This window comes from Pinus tabuliformis, chromosome 2_1, assembly GCF_031772625.1.
Source record: "Pinus tabuliformis cultivar Carrire ecotype Pingquan chromosome 2_1, CPIR1, whole genome shotgun sequence".
Lineage (NCBI taxonomy): Eukaryota > Viridiplantae > Streptophyta > Pinopsida > Pinales > Pinaceae > Pinus > Pinus tabuliformis.
The window spans coordinates 528,641,219-528,664,435 of NC_142299.1; the positions used below are offsets into that span (position 1 = coordinate 528,641,219).

At 29.4% G+C, this 23,217-nt stretch overlaps 1 pseudogene; it reads left to right on the forward strand.

The window, feature by feature from the left end:
* Window positions 1–21,885: 21,885 nt before the first annotated feature.
* On the forward strand, window positions 21,886–22,719 carry LOC149201303 (putative serine/threonine-protein kinase WNK11 pseudogene; annotated as a pseudogene).
* The last annotated feature ends 498 nt before the right edge of the window (window positions 22,720–23,217 follow it).

Below are 23,217 nucleotides of genomic sequence, written 5' to 3' on the forward strand. Positions count from 1 at the left end.
TGTTTTTATTTTTATTTTTAATTATTTTGTAGTGAGGTTTTTATTGTTTTGCATATTTAAAGAAGAATGTCGATATTTTGCATTTTCGATATTCTACATATTTATACATTGTTAATTAAATTTTCAATCCAAATGAAATAATTGTCTGTAAAAAACAAATATAAAAAAAATATATAAAAAAAAGAAAAATAAAAAATAAAAAATGTTAAAAAAATTTATCTCATAAACCCTAAAAGAATTTGAAAATATATATATATATATATATAGATATAGATATAGATATAGATATAGATATAGATATATATAGATATAGATATAGATATAGATATAGATATAGATATATATAATTAAGTAAGTAAAAATAGAGAAATTAAGAAAAAACATTAGCAAAACAAGGGAAAAAAATAAAAAAAATTAAAAACAAACTAGTTTTAAAAAAAAATAGAAAATTAACGAAAAAATGAAAAAACTAGTAAAATTAATATTTAAAAAAACAAAAATAAAATCAAATTATAAAAAAAAACCCCAAAAAATATTAAAATGGCAGAAAATATATGTCTTTTCAAATGAAAAAATAAATAAAAAAATAAAAAAACCATTTACAACTTATAAAAAAAAAATACCTATTTTTGATTTTTTTTTTAAATTCAAATTAAAAAAAAAAAAATCCAAAAATGCATATTTTTTATTTCTTGATTTTTTTATAAGTTAATAATAAATTTTTTTTTTTTAAAACTAACATTTTTATTTAAAAAAAATAAAAATAAAAATAAATTCTTTTTTAAACAAACTTCTTTTTTTTTTTTTTTTAATAAAAAAAATATATATTTTTTTAAACATTATAATTTTTAAATAAACATTATAATTATAATTTTTATTAAACAAACTTTTTTTTAATTAAAAAAATTATAATTTTTTTAATTTTCATATTTAAAAAAATCATTATAAAAAAATTTAATTTTTTTTTTTTTTTTAACGGAATTATTTTCTTTTTATTAAAAAAAAATTAAATTTTCTGGGCCGTCGCCCCCCGACCGCCCGTGGTGGCGCGGTCGTGGGAGGAGGGCCTGCGAGCAGGCACCTCCCCGCCCCCGGTCGCCCGTGGTGGCGCGACCGTGGGTGGAGGTGCCTGCGGGCAGGCCCTCCGCCCATGGCTGCGCCACCACGGGCGGCCGGGGGGTGGCGGCCCAACAAATTTAATTTTTTTTTAACAAAAAAAAATAATTCCGTTAATTTTTTTTTTTAAATTTTATTTTTTTTTAATAATTTTTTTAAATATGAAAATTAAAAAAAATTATAATTTTTTTAATTAAAAAAAAAATTTGTTTAAAAAAAAATTATAATTATAATGTTTATTTAAAAATTATAATGTTTAAGAAAAATTATAATTTTTTTAATTAAATATGGAAATTAAAAAATTAATTTTATTTTTTATTTTTAATTTTTTGTTAACTATTTCTATTTTTAAATTTTAAAAAAAAAATGTTTAAAAAAAATTATAATTTTTTTAATTAAAAAAAAAGTTTATTTTAAAAAAAATTAATTTTAATTTTAATTTTTTTTAAATAAAAAGGTTAGGTTTAAAAAAAAGTCCGTGAAAAAAAAAAAAAAAAACTTTAAATTTTTTTTTTGTAATAATATTTTTTTTTTTTTTTTTAAATTTGAAATTAAAAAATTAATTTTTTTTTGAAAAAAAATTAAAATGTTTTTTATTATTTGTATTTCAAAATAAAAAGAAAAATGTTAGAAAAAAAGATTGTTTAGAATAAAATTTGAATTTATTATTTTTCTTTTTTCTTTTTTAATATAAAAATAGTAGGTTTAATAAAAAATAATTAGATGTATTTTTTTTTAATAAAAAAATATGCATTATTTGGGTTTTTTTTTTATAATTCGATTTTTTTTTTAATATTAATTTCACTAGTTTTTTAATTACTTTTCGTTAATTTTCTATTTTTTTTTAAAACTAGTTTATTTTTAATTTATTTTTCTTTTTTTTCCCAGTTTTTGCTAATGTTTTTTTTTTTTGTTTTAATTTCTCTGTTTATATATATATATATATATATATATTTTTTTTTTTTTTCCAAATTCTTTTTCGATTTGTGAGATAATTTTTTTTTTGTTAATTTTCTATTTTTTTAAATCTAGTTTTTTTTAATTTTTTTTTTTTTTTCTATTTTTACCTACTTAATTCTTAGTTTTTTTTAAAATGTTTTTTTCTTTCTTTTACATATTTTTTTTTCTTTTGCCAATTTTTTGATGGTTTTTTATTTTTTATTTTCACTATTTATTTGTTTATAATTTATAATTTTTTTAGTTTTTTAATTTTTACCATTAATTTTTTTTTTTTTTAACATTTTTACGATCGATATTTTTTTTTTTGTATTTGATTTTTTTTAAGTTTTATATTTTTATTTTGTGTTTTGTTTTTATTATATATCTTAATTTATGTTTTGTTATATTTTAAAACTTTTTTTTGTTGTGTTTTTTCATTGTTGTAATTTTATTTTATGTTTTCATTATTTTTTTTAAAATTTAATGTTTTTCAGGGTCATGAAAAAATATTTTACGCCATTATTTCGAAATGTTGAAATTTTACATTCGAAAAAATAAGTGTTCTTCCAGAATTAACACTATTCGTTTTGAGGGTGTTTTTTGGATAATTTTTGTGCAAAAAATTGGTTTTCACCACCATTTTTAAAACATGTTGAAAATTTACCCAAGAAAAAAATAGGTGTTATTCCAGCATCAACACTTTTCGTTTTTAGCACTGTTTTTGATGTTTTTTTGGGGTTTTTTGGCTAGAGTTTCCGTTTTGAGTTTATAGTTCCCGTTTCAAAGTTTATATTGTTCATTTTCTGTGTTTACATTTATGCAATATTATATGTGTTCCATTACTCTGTAATATATAATTTTCTAACATGTAGTTGATATGGTCATGCATTGATGACTTGACTCTAGCTAGAATGATGGTTATATGGTTATATGCTTATGTTTTATATTTCTATATGTTGTCATGATTACGTTTTGTAGGTTTTAACCATGTACATAAATTGCCCACATACGAATTCTAAAAACAAAAAATAAAAAATGGCGAGAGCATAAAAATAAAACAAATATACACAAAAGTTTTCCCCTGGATCCCAAAACTGGGACTACTAGATTGATTTTTCATTATATTCCTTTCAATGTTACAATACACACACACACACACACACACACACACACACACACACACACACACATGTCGAAGCATCCATAAACCCCCATCCATAAACCCTGTATTAGAACATAACCGTAGTTCCCTTGATTGGATCTACAAAATACCATGGGAAAAAAACCATCATGCCTAAAATCATGCACAAAACCATAGGTAGGTTTGACCACCCAATATAGGGTCCAAAAAACAATTTCCCCAGGGTGCTACCACAGACCTCGTAGAGGGATGCCGCCCCCTCAAACCCTCAACAGAGGGGGCTTTTGCCCCCCCAATGACCACCCCCGTGCCTCACACAACGAAGGGGGGTTGGCTGCCCCCCTCTAACCCCCACAACAAAAGGGGGGTTGGGATGGAAAGAATATAACACACACCCAACATGTTTTATATGTATTACGCTGATTTGTTGATCCTGCAGATGAGGTATCCTCTCTGAGTTACACTAAGGTACGTTGGTTCATTGTGATTTAGTTTAGCTGACATGATATACCTTGCAAGAATAATATCAAGATGAATACCAAGATGATAGACTACAATTCCCGAGACCCCCCCATGGATAAGATGAGTAAAGTGGTGTTGGGAACTCTTATGATTTGGAAGACACACTGAGAATCTTAAAGGTAGAAATAAGGAGTTGTAAATTAGACAATAACAAAATCATACAGGCACATGAGAAACAAGCAGAGTTAAATACAGTGAAACTTCAGAGTTTGTCAGAATTGCAATGACAAGGACCACTTTGGATCAACCATGAACATGAGGAAAAAAGTAATGGGGAATATGGTAACAAGTTTCATGGTGAGTACAAATCAGATAGAGAAGACATGATCAGAGATAGTAGGTACTTGGACACTCTAGATAGGAGGGGTGATAATCACATGTACTATTCTAGTTTGGGCTCAAATAGGAATTATAATCATCATCGTTATCATCCTTATAGGGGGTGTGACAAGGGATATTTTCTGGATGATTTTAAGAAAGAAAAGACACCTACATTTGATGGACATATGAAGGAATCATAGGATGAAAGGCATGGTTGCTTTGTATGAGGAATTTCTTTAGGTTGCATTGTTATTCATAGAAAATGAAAGCAAATATAACCACTTTCAATATTAAAGGGAAAGAAAATATATGGTGGGAGGATGTGAATAATGTTAAAGGTATTTGAGAGGATAAATTGACTTGGAATGAGTTTGAGAGGTTGTTCAAGAAGAACTATTTTTTAGAAAGGTACTATGATGATAGAGCTAAGGAGTTTTATGAGTTGCAGATGGGTTCCATCATAGATGATGAGTATACTAGCATGTTCTTGGAGTTGTTGAGATATGCTCCTTACCTCAAGGAGGAAAATGCCAAGGTTAAGAGATTCATCAGTGTATTACCAATAGTATATGGAGACCACATTGAGTTCGATGCACCTAGATTGTTGGAGGAGGCCATTTGAAAGTTGAAACATTGTTATGAGCAATTGAAGTGCAAAGTTGAGCCTAAGCATCACTTGAACAAAAATGAGAAGGTTAAAGGAAAATGGACACAAAAGTGGGGAAGACCTCAAGATACAAGTGAGAAACATATGCTCCTTTACACTAAGTTTAATATAGTTGAGAAGGGACATGGAGAGCAACATATTAGAGGTGATGGTAGAACACCGTTGCAGTGTTGGATATGTGGCAAGGATCATCGTAAGAGGGATTGTACACAATATCAGGATGGTAGATCCCAGATCTATAGTGCTCAGGAGGTGCATATAGTTGGGGATGTTGGTCATAACATTCCTCCGATTTACACTATTGTAGATAACAAGCATGCAGATCATCAACAATCTATCATTGATATGGATGCTAAGCTTTGTGATCAAGTTGTTTCTATTTTGATTGATCCATGATCTAATTATAGTGATATTAACCCCGACATAGTGGATAAGTATGGTTTGAGAAAATAAGTGCATGCAAAATCTTGGTTTGTACAGTTGGCTACAGGCACAAAGAAGAGATTTCACCTTTTGGTTAGAGCTTGCGCATTTGAGTTAAATGGTATGCCTACAACAACACATTTGAATGTATTTCCATTTGGATCGTATAACATGATTTTGGGTATGGATTGTGTAGTATACCTAGGGGGGATATTATGGGGTACAAAGGGAGTTACCCAAGGGAAAAATGTAATAATGTGATAGGCAATAGTTAATAAATAAAGTGGTTAACCAACATCATGTAAGGAACCACAAGTAGTTAAGAATAATGTGATAAGCCCATTGTATTATATATATGGTATTGAGAGACCCATGGTATTGTATGTATGAAGCCTATATAGAGGCTAGAGACTCTCCATGGATAGATGTGAAGGATTATTGTATTGGAAAACATATGGCTTATGGAGTGTTCTCCTTCCTTAAGGGGTGATTGTATGGTGTTACCAAACCTGAAGGGTTTTGATTAATAAAGAGAAGCATTTATATATTCAGATCTTGTTATTTATGGGCATATTTCTAATTTTATATATTTGCAGGTCAGATCTATTACAGGTGGTAGGCTTCATACATACAATATCATGGGTCTCTCAATACCATATATCTAATACAATGGGCTTATCACATTATTGTTAACTACTTGTGGTCCATTACATGATGCGAGTTAACCACTTTATTTTTTAACTATGGCCTATCACATTATTACATTATTCCCTTGGGTACCTCCCTCTATACCCCATAATAACCCCCCTAGGTATACTATAGAGGCCTTCTTCCATATGACCCATTAGTTTCATCCTCATGCCCATGGCTAATCCGAAGTGGCCCTTGTCACTACAATTCTGACAAACTCTTAAGAAGGATAGCATTAACCTCTTCTTGCTTCTCTTGTGCCTGTATGATCCAGTCATTATCTGCCTTACTGCTCCTTATCTCTTCCTTTTAATTACTTAATGTAACAACCAAATCGGAAGGATTCCCAACACCATACTGCTCTTCAGATTCATAGGGAGAGTCTTTGTAGTCAACCATCTTGCTAACCATTTGATATTTCTTCTTGCAATGCATAATATTAAATAATGAATCCATATAGGTGAGGATAGTTTTAGATAGAGGAGGAATGACCTGTTATAGAGTTTTGAGAACCCAACGTTTCGAACTACCAAGTGAGTCCATCATCAGGGGATGCGTCAATAGATATTCTTTAGATCTTAATGATGTATCCATGAGCTATTTTTAGGGTATATATAGGTTATTAAGGAAGGATATGAGAAATTACGTCAACCATTTTTTATTTATAATAATAATATCATATATTATTATTTATATTATTAATAATTAATTAATTAATTATTGTATTGAATTAGCTAATTAATAAGTTAGATAGTTAGATAGGTGGATTAATTAATAAATCTATTAAATAGGCTAAAGGGATAAATAAATAAATAAATAAAATTTATAATTTATAGATTTAATTATTATGTTTACTAATTTTATTTATATATAAAATTAATTATTTTAAATAATGGTTTGCTTGATTTATTAATTTGTTTAAATTATTAATTAATTAATTAATTTGTTTTATTTATTTATTATTATTATTTTAAGAGTTGATTAATTAATATTTTATTATTATTATTATTTATTCTTTTATTAATATGTTTATTAATTTGATTAATTAAATAATTAATTGATAAGTTATAAATTAGTTACTTAATTTTATTATTTGATGATTTAATTATTATATTATTACTTTTATGTAAAATTATCAATTACTTAACTACTTTATTTGATTTAATTAATTAAAAGAATAGATTGATTAAATTAATTTTATTATTTATTATTTATTAATACGTCTATTAATTTATTTCTTTTTTTACTAATTAAATTATTTATATTTGATTAGTTAGTTTTATTTAATTTATTTATTCAATTAATTAATTAAATTAATTAATTTATCCTTGTAGGATTGGTGAGATATGTTTGCTATAGAATTATCTATAATTCCTAATAAATCTAAACAATTAAAAATTAACCTTAAGAATTATAGATAATTCTATAGCAAAAATATCTCACCAATCCTACAAAGATTAATTAATTAATTAAATTAATTAATTTTATAAATAAATTAAATAAAACTAACTAATCAAATATAAATAATTTAATTAGTAAAAAAGAAATAAATTAATAGACATATTAATAAATAATAAATAATAAAATTAATTTAATCAATCTATTCTTTTAATTAATTAAATCAAATAAAGTAGTTAAGTAATTGATAATTTTACATAAAAGTAATAAATATAATAATTAAATCATCAAATAATAAAATTAGGTAATTAATTTATAACTTATCAATTAATTATTTAATTAATCAAATTAATAAACATATTAATAAAAGAATAAATAAAAAAATATTAATTAATCAACTCTTAAAAACATAAAAAAATAAATAATAATAATAATAATAATAAAATAAATAAAACAAATAAATAAATAAATAATTAATTTAAACAAATTAATAAATCAAGCAAACCATTATTTAAAATAATTAATTTTATATATAAATAAATTAGTAAACATAATAATTAAATCTATAAATTATAAAATTAATTAATTAATTTATTTATCCCTTTAACCTATTTAATAAATTAATTAATTAAGCCACCCATCTAACTTATTAATTAGCTAATTAAATACAACAATAAATAAATAAATAAATAAATTAAATAATAAATAAATAAATTAATTATTAATAATAATAATAATAATAATAATAATAATAATAATAATAATAATATTATTATTATTATTATTATTATTATTATTATTATTAAAAATATAAAAAATATGGCCAACCTAATTTCTCATATCCTTCCTTAATAACCTATATATATACCCTAAAAATAGCTCATGGATACATCATTAATATCTGAAGAATATCTATTGACGCATCCCCTGATGATGGACTCACTTGGTAGTTCGAAACGTTGGGTTCTCAAAACTCTATAACAGGTTAATCACCCTCTATCTAATGCATAATATTTCAGATAAACAAAATCATAGTAAATCAATGCACCTTAGTATAGCTCGGGGAGGATACCTTGTATACAAGATTACCAAATCAACATGATACATGTATAAAATAATCATAACAACATATAGACATAAGCAAATAAATGTATCAACACATAAGCATCACTCTACTTAGGGTCCGATCATCCATGCAAGGCCATATAAACAATGCATGATATGACCTCATGCATGACAACCACCATTACTCCACTGTACATATTTCCACATGCAACCAACAGTATGCATAAGCAATGCCTAACCAACTACACATACACATAAACACATGTAGTCGAACATAAGCGATGAGTTCTTGTAATCAACCTACAAGGCTGATACATGTAGTCAAAGTATTCAAGAATGTAACCTAGCCTACAAGGATGTAAGTAGGTGACATAAAATCAACAGGTAAGTGACACATAACCATATGAAACCGACCACATACTCATGACAATTACATTTCATGAAATCAATATCAAATTCTCCATGATAACCATACTACAACCGTAGTCAATCATCAAGCATATGCAACAAGCACATGAAGGGCAAGTGTAAGAGGCACACATGCAACTGACATGCATGCATGACCAATGCACACCACCCATCCAGTCCGAGAGTTGAACCATGCTCTGATACCACATTTAGGAACAACCTAGTCCCACATCCACCCAATTAACCATGCCCAATGGGGTAAACATGAGACGAGATGATACTATGATCGTATTCGATGCCTATGTGACCTAAAGGAAGTGGAATCAAAGAAACGTCACACACAATCATCCAACATCATAAAAAAACCCTCAGGAGACAAGTCAGCCACTCAGATAGCCTGTCCCTGGGTCTCACTGTTATTCTATATCTCTTAGGCCATAGTCACTCTCATGCTATGGGAAAGGGAGCGACCAAAAACCCAAAGTCACTCGCACATGCTTGCCTTCCAACGACTAGAGACAAAAGTTGTCAGTGCTATGCCAGCGACCTCGGTGACTGCCCATAATGGTATGATAGCTTAGAATCAGTAAAAATACAAGGAAACAATGATGTAAAAGCAATAAGCTAAAAAGGACCATAACTAGACCCCTACCAGGCATGGCATGCATTTCCCCAAACATATCATCAACATGTAACCTAGAAGTGTAAACAACAAAATTAAGTGCATTTCTCCAAACATATCATCAACATGTAACCTAGAAGTGTAAACAACAAAATTAAGTGTAGGGACCTCATACTTATATGAGAATCGCTATGAACCATTGCTTCCTCATGTCATTTGCTGCATTATCATTTATTAGGTCATAGACACATTATCCATTCCTATACAAGTAAGAACATGCTGAGAGCCATACATAGCTACTGTCATAAAATATACATATAACCAGCATAATAGGAACAAAAATACCATAAACATATCAACCATCAAAATCCACATATACAATAGACATTTACACATAAAAGTCAAGGGAATGAATTTCTCATTAATGAAGCAATAAACCAACCAGAGATGGGACTACCACGTTCCACCCGACCATAGATTGGTTAAGCCAAGTATCTCTTCATCCAATCACCCCCGTGCCATATTCCAAGCATGAATGTGGGACTCATAGAACACATCAAAAACACCGATCAACATGGATTCCATCGGAATTCTCTGCCTACATCGTGAGGTATTTGAGTGCCTCCTAGTCTTTCAGGATTTCCTATGCATCCTCAGTCCGATCTAGGGATCATTAGGCCCTAAACCAAGACATACTCTCCAGGATTTACCATGCATCCCATCTCAGGATCACTAGGGCTAACGAAGAGAAAATACACCTCTTGGATTTATCGTATATCCCACCATTCACCGACAAGGATTCCTAGGCCCATTGACACACACAATCTGGGTTTACACAACCCACATTCTGGTTTAGGGGTTACTATGCCAGTGGCTTCGTTATCCTCAGTCTGGTTTAGGGACCACTCAGGCCATGTGCTTTTCGATTCAGAGATCTACCCCACTTATCTTCAAATCCAATCTAGCCATCTCACATAAACCGTATGAGGGAACCCATCTCATCAAAGATATCAGGAAATGACAAGGTTAGGTTGAAAATACTGTCGCACCTAGAAAAACCTATGCCATGGTAGAAAAGAACCACATGCAATCCCATGCATGCCAAATCTAGCAAGGAAAACACACATGCAAGTAGATACCTGCAATGAAGATTGTTGTAGCTGCTTGATCCTTCCTTTCCCTGCTTAATCTTTGCTTCCTATTGCCTTATTTTCCTTTCTTGTTTCGATGCTAAAGTGCTCCAAGAAAAACTCTAATTATCCAAGAGTATGAGAGAAAGAGAGAGAGAATAATGAGAGAGCTCCAACATTGAACCAACAAAAGCCATGAACTGGTCCTCAGAAGCCCTTTTATGAGTGAGGCTTCTATTTTCTTCATTTTCTATTATTTTCCTTCATTTTCCTCCTCACATGCAATCTACGACCTTTCACTTCCTTTTCTCCTAATTTCCATTATTTTCATAAATAATTATGCCAAAAATGCCATTTTTCCTTTCCAAAGCCTTAGCCATTGGCTTTTCCAATTTCCTTAGCCATAAACAACCAAATGAACACACCCTAGGATGTCTGGCCCAACATTCAGCTTGAAATACATGTCCCATCAACGATGGTTATTATTATTAACTTTTATTACGTGGAATTTTCACCAAGGCTATTACAATCATCGAGGGTATATGGAAGGTGGTGCACCTCTATTATGGCATGCGGCTTGGTTATTGTGGTAGTTCATTAAATGATGCTTGAGCTCAGATAGCAGTGTGAACCTCTATGTTTGACATATTGCCTTGGATTGGGGGTGCTTTTGCCGCCGGTGCCCCCTCCCAATGTCATGGTAATTGAATTGGTTGCTTTCTTTTATCGTGTGTGGCCTCAGGCTTCTCTGAGAGGGATAAGGGTCTGGTGCATAGTAACTGGATCAAACCTACGAGATTTGTTGTGGGTGGCTGGGTATTCAAACTTTTAGCTCTCGTCTATATCTGCAGGGTAGTAGGTTTCCTCTTCTAAACGACTCTCCCATGGGTTTCTGCATTTGTAAAGGTATCCTGTGATGGTGGGGTGTCTTCTCTAAGGGAGTATGAGCAGTGCGTTGTTTGCGAGGGGTTGGAATCTGCGAGTTGGTGATTAAATGTTTCACCATCAAACTGGGTCTTGGTGTCTAGCAGCTTCCCTCGCTGGACTAGTTAATGCTTTTATGGCGTGGTTGGGGATTTTCCCTGTAGTCATAATTCGGGTGTGGGTTAGTATTTTCTTGCTCATTCTACCTTTTCCTGGTGTCGTTGGCCTTGCTACGATGTGTTCATAACTGGGCAATGCTCGTTCCCTCCCCCCGAAGAACCAAGTTTCTGCCAATCCAGGTGGTTAGGGATCTCACTTGTAAGTGGAAACGGTGGAAGAGGCATCTCCAAGCTCTGTTGGGGTGGTCACATTGTTGGCAAAGGAGGTCGGGCGGCTTCTGGGGCTCGTGGTGGTCATGGTGGTTCGTCGGTTGGTTGTGGGGGGGGGGCACCTCGCGGATTTCGGTGAGGGGTGGGGGGACATGGCGAAGGGGCACAGGAAACCAAGGGAAAGTGAGATGACCCGGGCGTGGAGTAATGACGAAACATCATTGTTGTTTGGATAACTGTTGAGATTTGATCCCGTCTATATTGGACCGCCTGGAAACCTTTGAGAGGGTGTAGCATGAAGAACATGTAGCACTCACTGCTACATTGAACAAGATGCATTACTTCCAATGTCATGTTTAGGAATGAGTCGTGGTGGTATGCTACAGTAATAATTTGCTAATAGAGAAAGTGGAGAAGTTGGAGTCATGGATGGTGCACTTCAAAGAGCATGCATAGTGCCCCTTCCGCCCTCCTCCTCCTCCAGGGACTACTATGAACAATCTTGCTTCTATTACTTCATATGATTGAGCATGGTTATAGGTGTTTTTATTGTTTTATATGTTTTTTGGTGCTTTTGGCCTCCTAAGTTGTGGACTACGTCTCTAGCTATTCTTTTGTTTCTTTGTCATATGTTGATCGCAATAGTCAACGAACCTTGTCGGGGTAAGACTACCTACATTTTGAAATCAATGTACCTCTTTTTTGATGAATGAATAGAATTTTGACTTAATTTTTTTTAATATAGTTTTTAATATTATATTAATTTAAAATTATATTAAGGTATGTTTAATTTAGATGTTTGTTTAATATATAAAAATAAATTTATTATTAATATTTAATTTTATCAATTACTTTTTGCATAAGAGTTAGTATTAAGAAACTTTATATTTACACTTATTTTAATAGTTATTGTGAAGAAAATTTTGTTATAAATAACTATAACACAATCTAGAAGATAAATGATATTAGATGTGTATAGCTTTATAAGGAGCTATTTGGCCATATTATTTTGATCTCTTAGATCTTGCAATTTGAAAAGGTAGATAAATGATATTACACGTGTACATACTTATAGTGGGCTATTTGGCCAAATTATTTTGATATGTTTTAGAATTTGCAATTTGGAAAGCTATGGATAGGTATCATGTTTAGTGGGTGTTTGAATAGTGAGTGAAAAATAAAATTATTTGTTTATTTTTCAGTTTTTGTATTATGGAATTTTTTTGTAATATGAAAAAATCTTTGAGATAAAATTATTTAGATGTTTCTTAGTTTTCACATTATTTCAAATTATTTTATATACAACATTATGGGTATTACATTTATTGCCATTCAATTATTTTATATTTAATTTGTTGGTAATTTTTTTTTTTTTTTTTTTTTTTTTATAAATTGGAAAATTTGTCGATTATATATTATATATTTTTTTTAGAATATAAAATTTTAAAATATTGATATGGTATAAATTTTAGAAAAATTATTGAAAATCTTGTAGATTATAAGGTTAGATTTCTATATAATGCAATCTAATTCAACATTATAATTATGCATTTGGAAATTGAATCCATTGTTTAGAATCAAGACATAATCCAAAATTAAAATAAGGCATGTAGGAGAGGCTAAGCTACTTCAACCACATAATATGAAACATTTAGTAGAAACTCTAAAATATGGCTATGTCGTTGATAGGTAGCATAAGGAATTTAGAAATTTCTGGTGGTGTAAAGTATTAGAATGACATCTTAAAGCAAGAGTTAACATGCAAAACAAATTTTGAGAAGTTAAAAGGAACTCAATGGTTCCAACTACACACTTGAACTGAGTATTGCAGCATAGCACATGTTACACGATTTTTTTACTTTCACATACAACCACCAATTTATATTAAAACAGTCTTTATGATTTAGAGTAATATTTTTTTGACATGGTTAGACTTACTATGTACCCATTTTTCTTCCACAATTATTAGAATTTAAGTTGAATTTCCAAATGCTCTTTTTAATGAGATTCTTGTTGTGTAATACATTTACAAAATTACAAGCTATTTTTAATTAGATTTTAGTTGTGTAATACATATACAAAATTATAAGTTATTGATATTGATTCTATTTTTATTATAAGCTATTTGTAATTAGATTTTAGTTATGTAATAAATATACACAATTATAAGTTATTGATAGTTGATTCTATTTTATTATAAGTTTATGTTGATATAATATTTCTCTTTTCATAATAACATAAGACAGTGGCTCCTGCTTTTAAGCATAGTTATATAATAAATATTTTACAATCAATTGTTTTTCTTTGATTAATTGCTATATACCCCCTTACATATCACAACCATATGACTACCCCCGCTTTTAAATTGTCTTTCCCTTAATTAATATGCATATGCCCCTATACATATCACAACCATATACCTATATACACCTTTAAATAAATTGTCTTTCCCTTATTAATTGTCATATGTCCTGTACATATCAAAATCATATATATATAACCCCATTTTTAAAGGATGGAAACATAATTTAGTTTTCTCAAATTCATATTATAAAATTTCCATATTCAAAATGCATCTTTTGTAATGTTCTTGTTTTGTCTTCTGCAATGATTAGAATTCAACCACTAGATTCCAAATGTCTTTGTTATTTGTTATATGGTAAATTAAAAAGATTACAAGTTGCTAATAATGTTAATATTTGTCTTTTTGTTTCTATGTAATTATTAGAATTCAACCATTAGCTTTGTTCTTTGATACATGGTAAGTTTAAAAAATTATAAATTGCTAGTAACTCTAATATTTATCCTTTATTTCTATTCTAAATGTATGTAAATATAATATTTTTCTTTAACAACATAGGACACTATCCATATTTAATTTTCAAGCATATTAATAAAATAAATACCTTACAATCAATTGCTTTTCTCTGAGTTAGTTGTAATAGTTCCTCTTATATCACAAGCATATGCATAACCAATTGCAAAGAATAGGAACATGTTTAGTTTTTCAAATTGATAACCTTTACAGCATAAATTATTGATATAAAAAATGCATCTTTTGCATTTTTTTAAAATGAAATAGACTCAAATTTGTATTTGATGAACATATTTTGAAATTAAAATATACATTTTTTGCCTCCATCTATATGCAACCCATGGGGCTTAGGTATGATGTGGATGGATATTCTAAATTGTATACATTGGTTAAATAACATCATACATCCTTTTGTACCTAATATTTCTCATTGAACTTTTTAGATGATTTCCAATTAGATTGACAATTTTAAAATTTTTCTCTAGATACATTGCTAAAACTTCAAAATAATTATTAATTTGATGGTCTAGTCCTCAAGAAAATTGTATTTTATGATTTCCTTGAGGTCCTTGAATGGCCCTCCTACTCTCATTATCCCCCTACATACCTCAAAATCTTATAATGTGAAGTTATGCCACATATTTATACTGAATGAAGTTTCTGGATTTAGATTTGGGATTTAGATTTGGAGAGGGCAGTACATCCACCCCATCCAAGATCATGACATACATGCTACAATAAGCTAATATTGTTGTAGACACAATTTCTTTACAATTACAATAAAATAAGTATCTAACAAAGAAATCATGCATAAGTTATATCATGAGCAAAGATTCATGAACAACGGGAAAATGTCCTTAGGGGTTTCACCCAATTCCAAATTGACGTAGATCAAGTAAAAATTAATATAATTGTATTTCAATAAAAAAAAATGTTACAAGATTAAATGACTTATCCATACTCATCAATACATACAAATTATACATATCTTAACAAACAATATATGAATGTACACCTACATCATCGTAAAATACAAATTAATTATGAAAAAAATATGATAACTAATTTGATAACTGACATTTTTGTTCAATCTATAAAAAAAAATATATTGTTCAATTTATAAAAAATAAACAAAATTGTTTCACATCAACATTGATAATCTTTTCTTTCAATATTCCTCAATTTTTCTAATTTAAAATTATGCTTTTCTAACAAATTATATTCCTATAACATCTAAAAACTTATGATAATAATAATATCCAATAAAATTAAACACACTTATTTGAAAAATAAAAAACCACTTACATATACTACTTTATTACTAAAATTTATAAAACTATAAATTACAAAATTACAAAATATAAATAAATATTTTCAATTTTAATCATTTAAATAATTGTGTAAAAATCTACCTTTCAACACATTGTTACCCATTATCAAACCAAAACAATACAATACGTTGGAGAAGCTCATAACGAAAGAATCACTTTGAATGTGTGATTGTTTTTCCGTTATGGAATATCGAGACCCGGTAATTATCCAAACAAATATTTTATGAATATGCATCTTTTCCAGTATTTTTATGATATAGATTTAAATATATAATTTATTAAAATATTTTTTTAATATTTTTATGAATATGCATCTTTTCCAATACTTTTATGATATAAATTTATTAAAATATTAAATTTGTTCCCAAATATATATGCAATATATTTTATTTTATGTTTAGATTAGAAGTGGATATATATTATTTATTTACTACATATTTTTTGGTTGTTTATATATATATATATATATAATATGATTTTTAATGTTTATTATATATTTTAATTTATATATTTAGATAAAATTTAGAAATTCAGTATTCATAATTTCTAATTATTTATTTTTTTTATAAAAATTTAAATAATATAATAAAAACATTTATTTTTACCATAATTATTAAAACACATTATTTTGTGTACGTGTACGTAGGATTTTTTTTTTTTTTTTTCTATACATTTTTTTGAAATAATTATTTTTATATGTTTTATTTTAAAATTTTTATAAATAAATTTTTAATTTTAATATATATTATTTTAATTAAAAATATTATTTTTTTCTCTAAATTATAAACCTTTAATATCGAATGTAGATTTCAAAAGAATATTAAAGAAATATTAACATGGAAATAATTAGAGAATTGAAGCAATCTAAATTTTAAATTTTAAATTAAATTAATTATAAAAAAATAAAAATAAAATGTGGAACAAAAAGATAGGACATATCCCTATTTGATCTTGTGCTTTTTACTAAGAGAAAAGAAAAGTCATCATACTTCTTATTTGCTCTTGTGATATGAAATTTGGAATTAATATATAAAATCCAAAATTAAAATAATATGATTGTATAAATGAAATAGAAAACTTCATCAAATCAATAAACAAACTTACTACTTGTTTCCATTTATATTGGTTTCTTATATGTAATTCTTTATAATGAAGTTTTCCTTGTGAATTATCATTAATCCTTAAGAAACTTTGATGTATTTGACTTTTATTGTTTATATCTAAGATATTATTTAAATAAATAAATAATTCATGTGTAGTAACTATTTTTTATTTGTTACCTTTTATTTTTTCCAAATCGAACTATGATCTTATTTATCAAATAAAAATACATTTCTTAAACATACTAAAGTAGAAGGTTTAATTTGACTAGCTAATTCTATATTATCAAAATAGATTGAATTATCTCTCTCACAACTTTGTAGAGATATGTTCTACAATCTAACCAAATAAAAAGAAGTAAAATTATATAATTTATTAATCAAATAGTAAATTAAATTAACTTATATTTCACATCTTCAACATTTGCAATAATTAATTTTCTTTAAGAGCTTTCTATATATTGATAGTTGAAAGAACTTCTAACGAGCACCTTAAGAGAGAGATCTACAAAGTCAACTAGATAAATAAGAAGGTCTTATGTATCAAAAATATCAAGAAAGGTGTACTTAGCCTCCTTTTCCTAATCTTTTGGGAGCCAAAGTATGTTTAACAATGTTCAAGTAAAGCTGTTCTTTCTTCCTGACAACGCCATCAAGTTTAGAGTTAGCTTGCTCCCTCCGTTCCTTCGTCTACTAAGTTTCCATGGTAAGTTTGAATTGCATTTCCCTAAGGACCACTAAGTAACCTTCAATACTTTATGTTAATTCCTTAAAGAGATAGTGTGAAAAATATAAAAGAATGGATAAATTAATGTCTCTAACCCATTAAAATGGAAGAAACTTCCATATGGGCCATAATCAATGGCTTCACTTGGTTAGAAATAGATAGTTGCAAACAAGAGCTAGATAAATAGTCCACAAGATAGAACTATATTTGATCGAAGAGATAAAGAAATCATAAGATGAAGTTGAAGTTGATCCAAAAGTAGATAAGCGATGGAGAAGATAAAAAAAAGCTTCCTCAGTTTATTAATGAATCCAAGAGGCCTTATAGACTTACAAATTCTCCAAAATCTAGGTATGTATGTCACTAAAAGTTACAAAATAATATAAAATGGATATGCACAAACTCCAAGATAGAAAGACATGCCTTGCTATGTAACTCACATGATTAAATGATAGAATAATGTAGGTGCCCCTAAAAGGATGGGACCCCAAGGGGGTGGCACATCTCAAACATTGGATTGCCTAGTTGAGTTGGTTGGTTGAAGGTTGGGCCCTTAAGAGGGTAGCACCCCCTAAACATTGTGTTGCCTAGTTGATTTGGTTAGTTAGCTTCATCTTGAATTGAACCATGCCCCTTAATATCTAGGCTTATTAGATGGTTGAATAACTTCTTGGGTTGGATATGTTGACTAATCCCTCTTTGGGCACTGTGTTGGTGGGGATGTCTTTCTTCCTCATAATTCCTCTTAGTTTAAGTGGAAATCATCCTCACTTTCTCTTCATTTTGAAACGGTGTTAGGCAAATGGGATGAAAGGTGCAATGTATGAGGAAAATCACCTTTAGATGTATGAGGAAACTATTGTTATGTTGAGTGATTATGATGTTAAGGAATGAATTGCCAGTCCGAAAAATGATGTACTTAGGCTATGAACACTCCAATGAGATGAAAAATCCTTGGGTATCAAATAAAAAAATGCAATGAAGAGAATTTGTGTCAATGAGATGGGACCCCAAGGGGGTGGCACATCTCAAACATTGGATTGCCTAGTTGAGTTGGTTGGTTGAAGGTTGGGCCCTTAAGAGGGTAGCACCCCTTAAACATTATGTTGCATAGTTGATTTGGTTAGTTAGCTTCATCTTGAATTGAACCATACCCCTTAATATCTAGGCTTATTGGATGGTTGAATAACTTCTTGGGTTGGATATGTTGACTAATCCCTCTTTGGGCACTGTGTTGGTGGGGATGTCTTTCTTCCTCATAATTCCTCTTAGTTTAAGTGGAAATCATCCTCACTTTCTCTTCATTTTGAAATGGTGTTAGGCAAATGGGATGAAAGGTGCAATGTATGAGGAAACTCACCTTTCAATGTATGAGGAAACTATTGTTGTGTTGAGTGATTATGATGTTAAGGAATGAATTTCTAGTCTGAAAAATGATGTACTTAGGCTATGAATGCTCCAATGAGATGAAAAATCCTTGGGTATTAAATAAAAAAATGCAAAGAAGAGAATTTGTGTCAATGAGATTAAAAAATACAGTGTATGTAGGCTATTTGATCAATGTGAGAGTTTTATTTCTACTTAATCTAAAAGCAATGAGCTTGATCAAAGGCATGGAGGAGTAAGATTATTTTTGAAATGTGCAAGAGAAGGTGGGGATGAAGGGAGCTCTTCTTTGGCTCAATGGTCTTATAATAATGAGAGTCTCCAACATTCACCACATCACACTACCATATATTCTTTAAGAAAGTGATTCCTAGATACATTGCTAGGGCTTCGACCTCATTATTAGATATATGGCCTAATCCCCAAGTGAATTTTATTTTCTAATTTCCTTGAGGTCCTTGAATGATCCCTCTACACTCATTATCCCCCTGCATGCTTCAACAATCTCATAATGTTAAGCTACATCACATATTTGATTAGATGCAAAGTTGGTTATGTGTTTGCATTTGATTTTATTAAGAGCCCAGATTTAGATATGGACAAGATAATACATCCACTCCATCCAAGATCCTGGCATCCATGCTATTGTAAAGTAATATTGCTGTAGTCAAGCCTTCTTTTTAACTACAATGATATAAGAATTTCACAACAAATATTATGCACGAGTACAATTTTATCATGATCTAAGATTCTTGAAAGGTGGAAAAATATCCTTAGGGATTTCATCCAATTCCAAATCGACCTAGATCATGATTTTTTTTATTTTTATTTTGTTTATTTATTTATTTTTTATTATCATAGACCTAAACTAATGTGAACTCTCACTTTCTATATCATTATATTTCAATAATTAAAAAAAGTTTGTTACAAGATTAAACGACTTATCCATATCCATCAATACATAGAAGTTATACCATACCTTATCTTAACAAACATTATATGTTTAAATGTACACCTAGGCAATGTACAATACAAATTAACTAAAATTAACCATAAAAAATATGACAACTAACAATTTGTTCAACTTTTAAAGAACAAAGAGAGTTGTATCACATCAACATTAATGATCTCTTCTTGTTTTTTTCCACTTTAAGGTTGTGATAAATTGGATTATATTGTATTCATATAACATCTAGAAAATTCTATTAACTTATAATAATAATAATGATAACAATAATAATTTATTTTTTAAAATCAAATAGATGTATGAAACTCTTTTCATTGTGAGACAAGGGAGGGGCCTTCACACAACAATTTCAAGTCTACTAAAATCTATAAAAGTGTAAATAAATATTTTCAATTTTGTAAAAATTTAAATAATTTAAAATAATTACACATTTTTCTCTAAATAAAGGCACAATGTAGCTAGTAGATGAAATTGTTTTTTTCAGATTGACTTATTTATTATTTAAAATATGTTTTTTAATCCATAAATAAATTCAGCACCATAAAAATCTCTAGAAACACTCCATTTCTATAAATTAAACAACTTAAACAAATTTTATAAAAATTTCTTCCAAATTTTTAATTAAAATTACTTTTATATATATATATATATATATATATATATATATATATATATATATATATATATATATACACTAAAAAAACACTATCTCTCGATTAAACTAATTTTTATTTATTTATTTTAGAAAAGCAATCTATTCCATCTATATTTATATATTCTAAAAAAACATATATATATATATATATTCGGAAAACACTATCTCTCAATTCAACTAAATTTTATTTATCTATTTTAGGAGAATAATCTATTTCATCTATATCCAGATATTCTTAAAAAAACACTATCTCTCTGTTAAAATAAATTTTATTTATTTTATGAGAGCAATCTATTCCATCTCTCAGTTAAACTAAATGTCATCTATTTCATCTATTTGTTTTATGAAAGAAAATAATTCAATGAAATCAAAATCTATCACCAACGAAAATAATTCAATGAAATCAAAATCTATCACCAACCTAGCAATAAACCACATAAAAAACAAAGCAATCCAGGAAGTTGGGAAACGCTCATAACCAACCAGTTACTCTGAACGTGTCAATGCTCTTTCAGTTATGGAATATTCAGTCCCCATAATTATCCAGACAGATATTTATGCGTAGCTGGTATTTCTGGGTCAAACGCAACCTCAAGTATATATATACACGTCTGTTATTCACATCCTCAGGGTGCTCTGCGTGTTATCGACCTAAATATTTTTTCGGTTAACGAGAACAGACTCAGCGATTTCTGTGGTTACAGATAGACAGGTATGTTTTCTCCATGCTCCTATTTGTTTTTATAAGGTTGCTTTTCTTGATCTCTGTGTTTGGAACTCTGCACTGCAATGGTTCTGCTCAGAGTCTTATTTTTCGAGGATTCTGTTTATCAAAATAGTTTTACGAGATTTCTTTTCTACCAACAGAATTTGTTTCTGTGTAGAACTAGGGTTTTGGATTTCCTGGTTTGATTTAAGATTGCCTGGCAATTTTGATTTTTACACTTCAATTTATTGGGTAGCTTTCTGAATCTGGCGGCTCTGTTTTTTCAGTATCTCTGGAGCGAAAATGCTGTCAGTGTCGTCAGTAATCCCACAGGAAGCAAAGTCTTCTGTCTTTGCTGTCTGTTCGTCTTCCGAATTTAGGGAAAATCTCCATTTCTGTGTCTTCCTATAGCCCTGCAAGGGTTTCTGTTTATTAAATTCAAATTAGAAGAGGAACCGAATTTGGAGTTCTGGGGCTAGGTTTTCTTTACCGGAGGTAGAGAAATGCCTAGTGTAGAATATGACACCTGTGATAAGGACAGGGAACCTTTTGTGGAACTGGATCCCACTGGTAGGTATGGTCGCTATGAAGATTTGCTGGGCCGTGGTGCCATGAAGAAGGTATACCGAGCTTTTGATCAGAAAGAAGGTATTGAGGTTGCTTGGAACAAGGTGCCTCTGCAAAACCTAGATGATGCTTCCATACAGAGGATCTATGCAGAAGTCCGTCTGTTGAAATGGCTGGATAGAAAGACAAGTCATGTGAATTTCATTACCGAGGTCTGTACCTCAGGCACTCTGAGAGAGTACCGCCAGAAGCACCGTCATGTCTCCATGAAGGCTTTGAAGAATTGGGCACTTCAGATACTGGGAGGATTGCATTATCTTCATAATCATGACCCTTGTGTAATTCACAGAGATTTAAATTGCAGCAATATTTTTGTGAATGGCAATAGTGGCGTTCTGAAGATTGGGGATCTGGGTCTTGCCACTACACTGGGAAATGATCGTTGTGCACACACTGTCCTCGGTACTCCGGAATTCATGGCCCCAGAATTATATGAGGAGGATTATAATGAGCTTGTAGATATTTATTCTTTCGGCATGTGTTTGCTGGAGATGGTTACTTTAGAAATTCCTTATAGTGAATGCCGTAGCGTTGCTCAAATTTATAAGAAGGTGAGTTCTGATATAAGGCCTGCAGCATTGGAAAAGGTTACCAATCAAGAAATGAGACAGTTTATTGAAAAATGCCTGGCGGCAGCACCGGTGAGGCCTTCTGCTGCAGAACTTCTGATGGACCCATTTTTTAAAGGAGTACAAGCATGCACCTATTAGATGCCAAGTTGTTTTACTGAACAAGATAGATGGATTTCTGCCTATTTATTTTGCCAATTTACTTTTGAGATCTGCCCACATTCTTTCAAGAGTTAATGTGAGGAAAAGTTGTTATAAATAACAATAACACAATTTAGAAGATAAATGAAATTATTTCTATAGATTTATAATGGCTCATTTTGCCACATTATTTTGATATCTCTTAGATTTAGCAATTCCGAAAGATAGATAAATGATTTTAGATGTGTATAGATTTATTGTAGGTTATTTGGCCAGATTTTTTTGCTATCTCTAATATAAAATTATTTGGATTTTATTTTTATTTTTATTTTTTGTGATATGGAAAAGTATTATATCTAGGGTGTTTAAGTATTAAATTTATTGGCATTCAATTATTTTATTTTTGAGTGGTTGATAATTTAATTTATTATAAATTTGTCAATTAAAATATCATATATCATATGTTGTGTTCAGAATATAATTTTTTAAAATACTGAT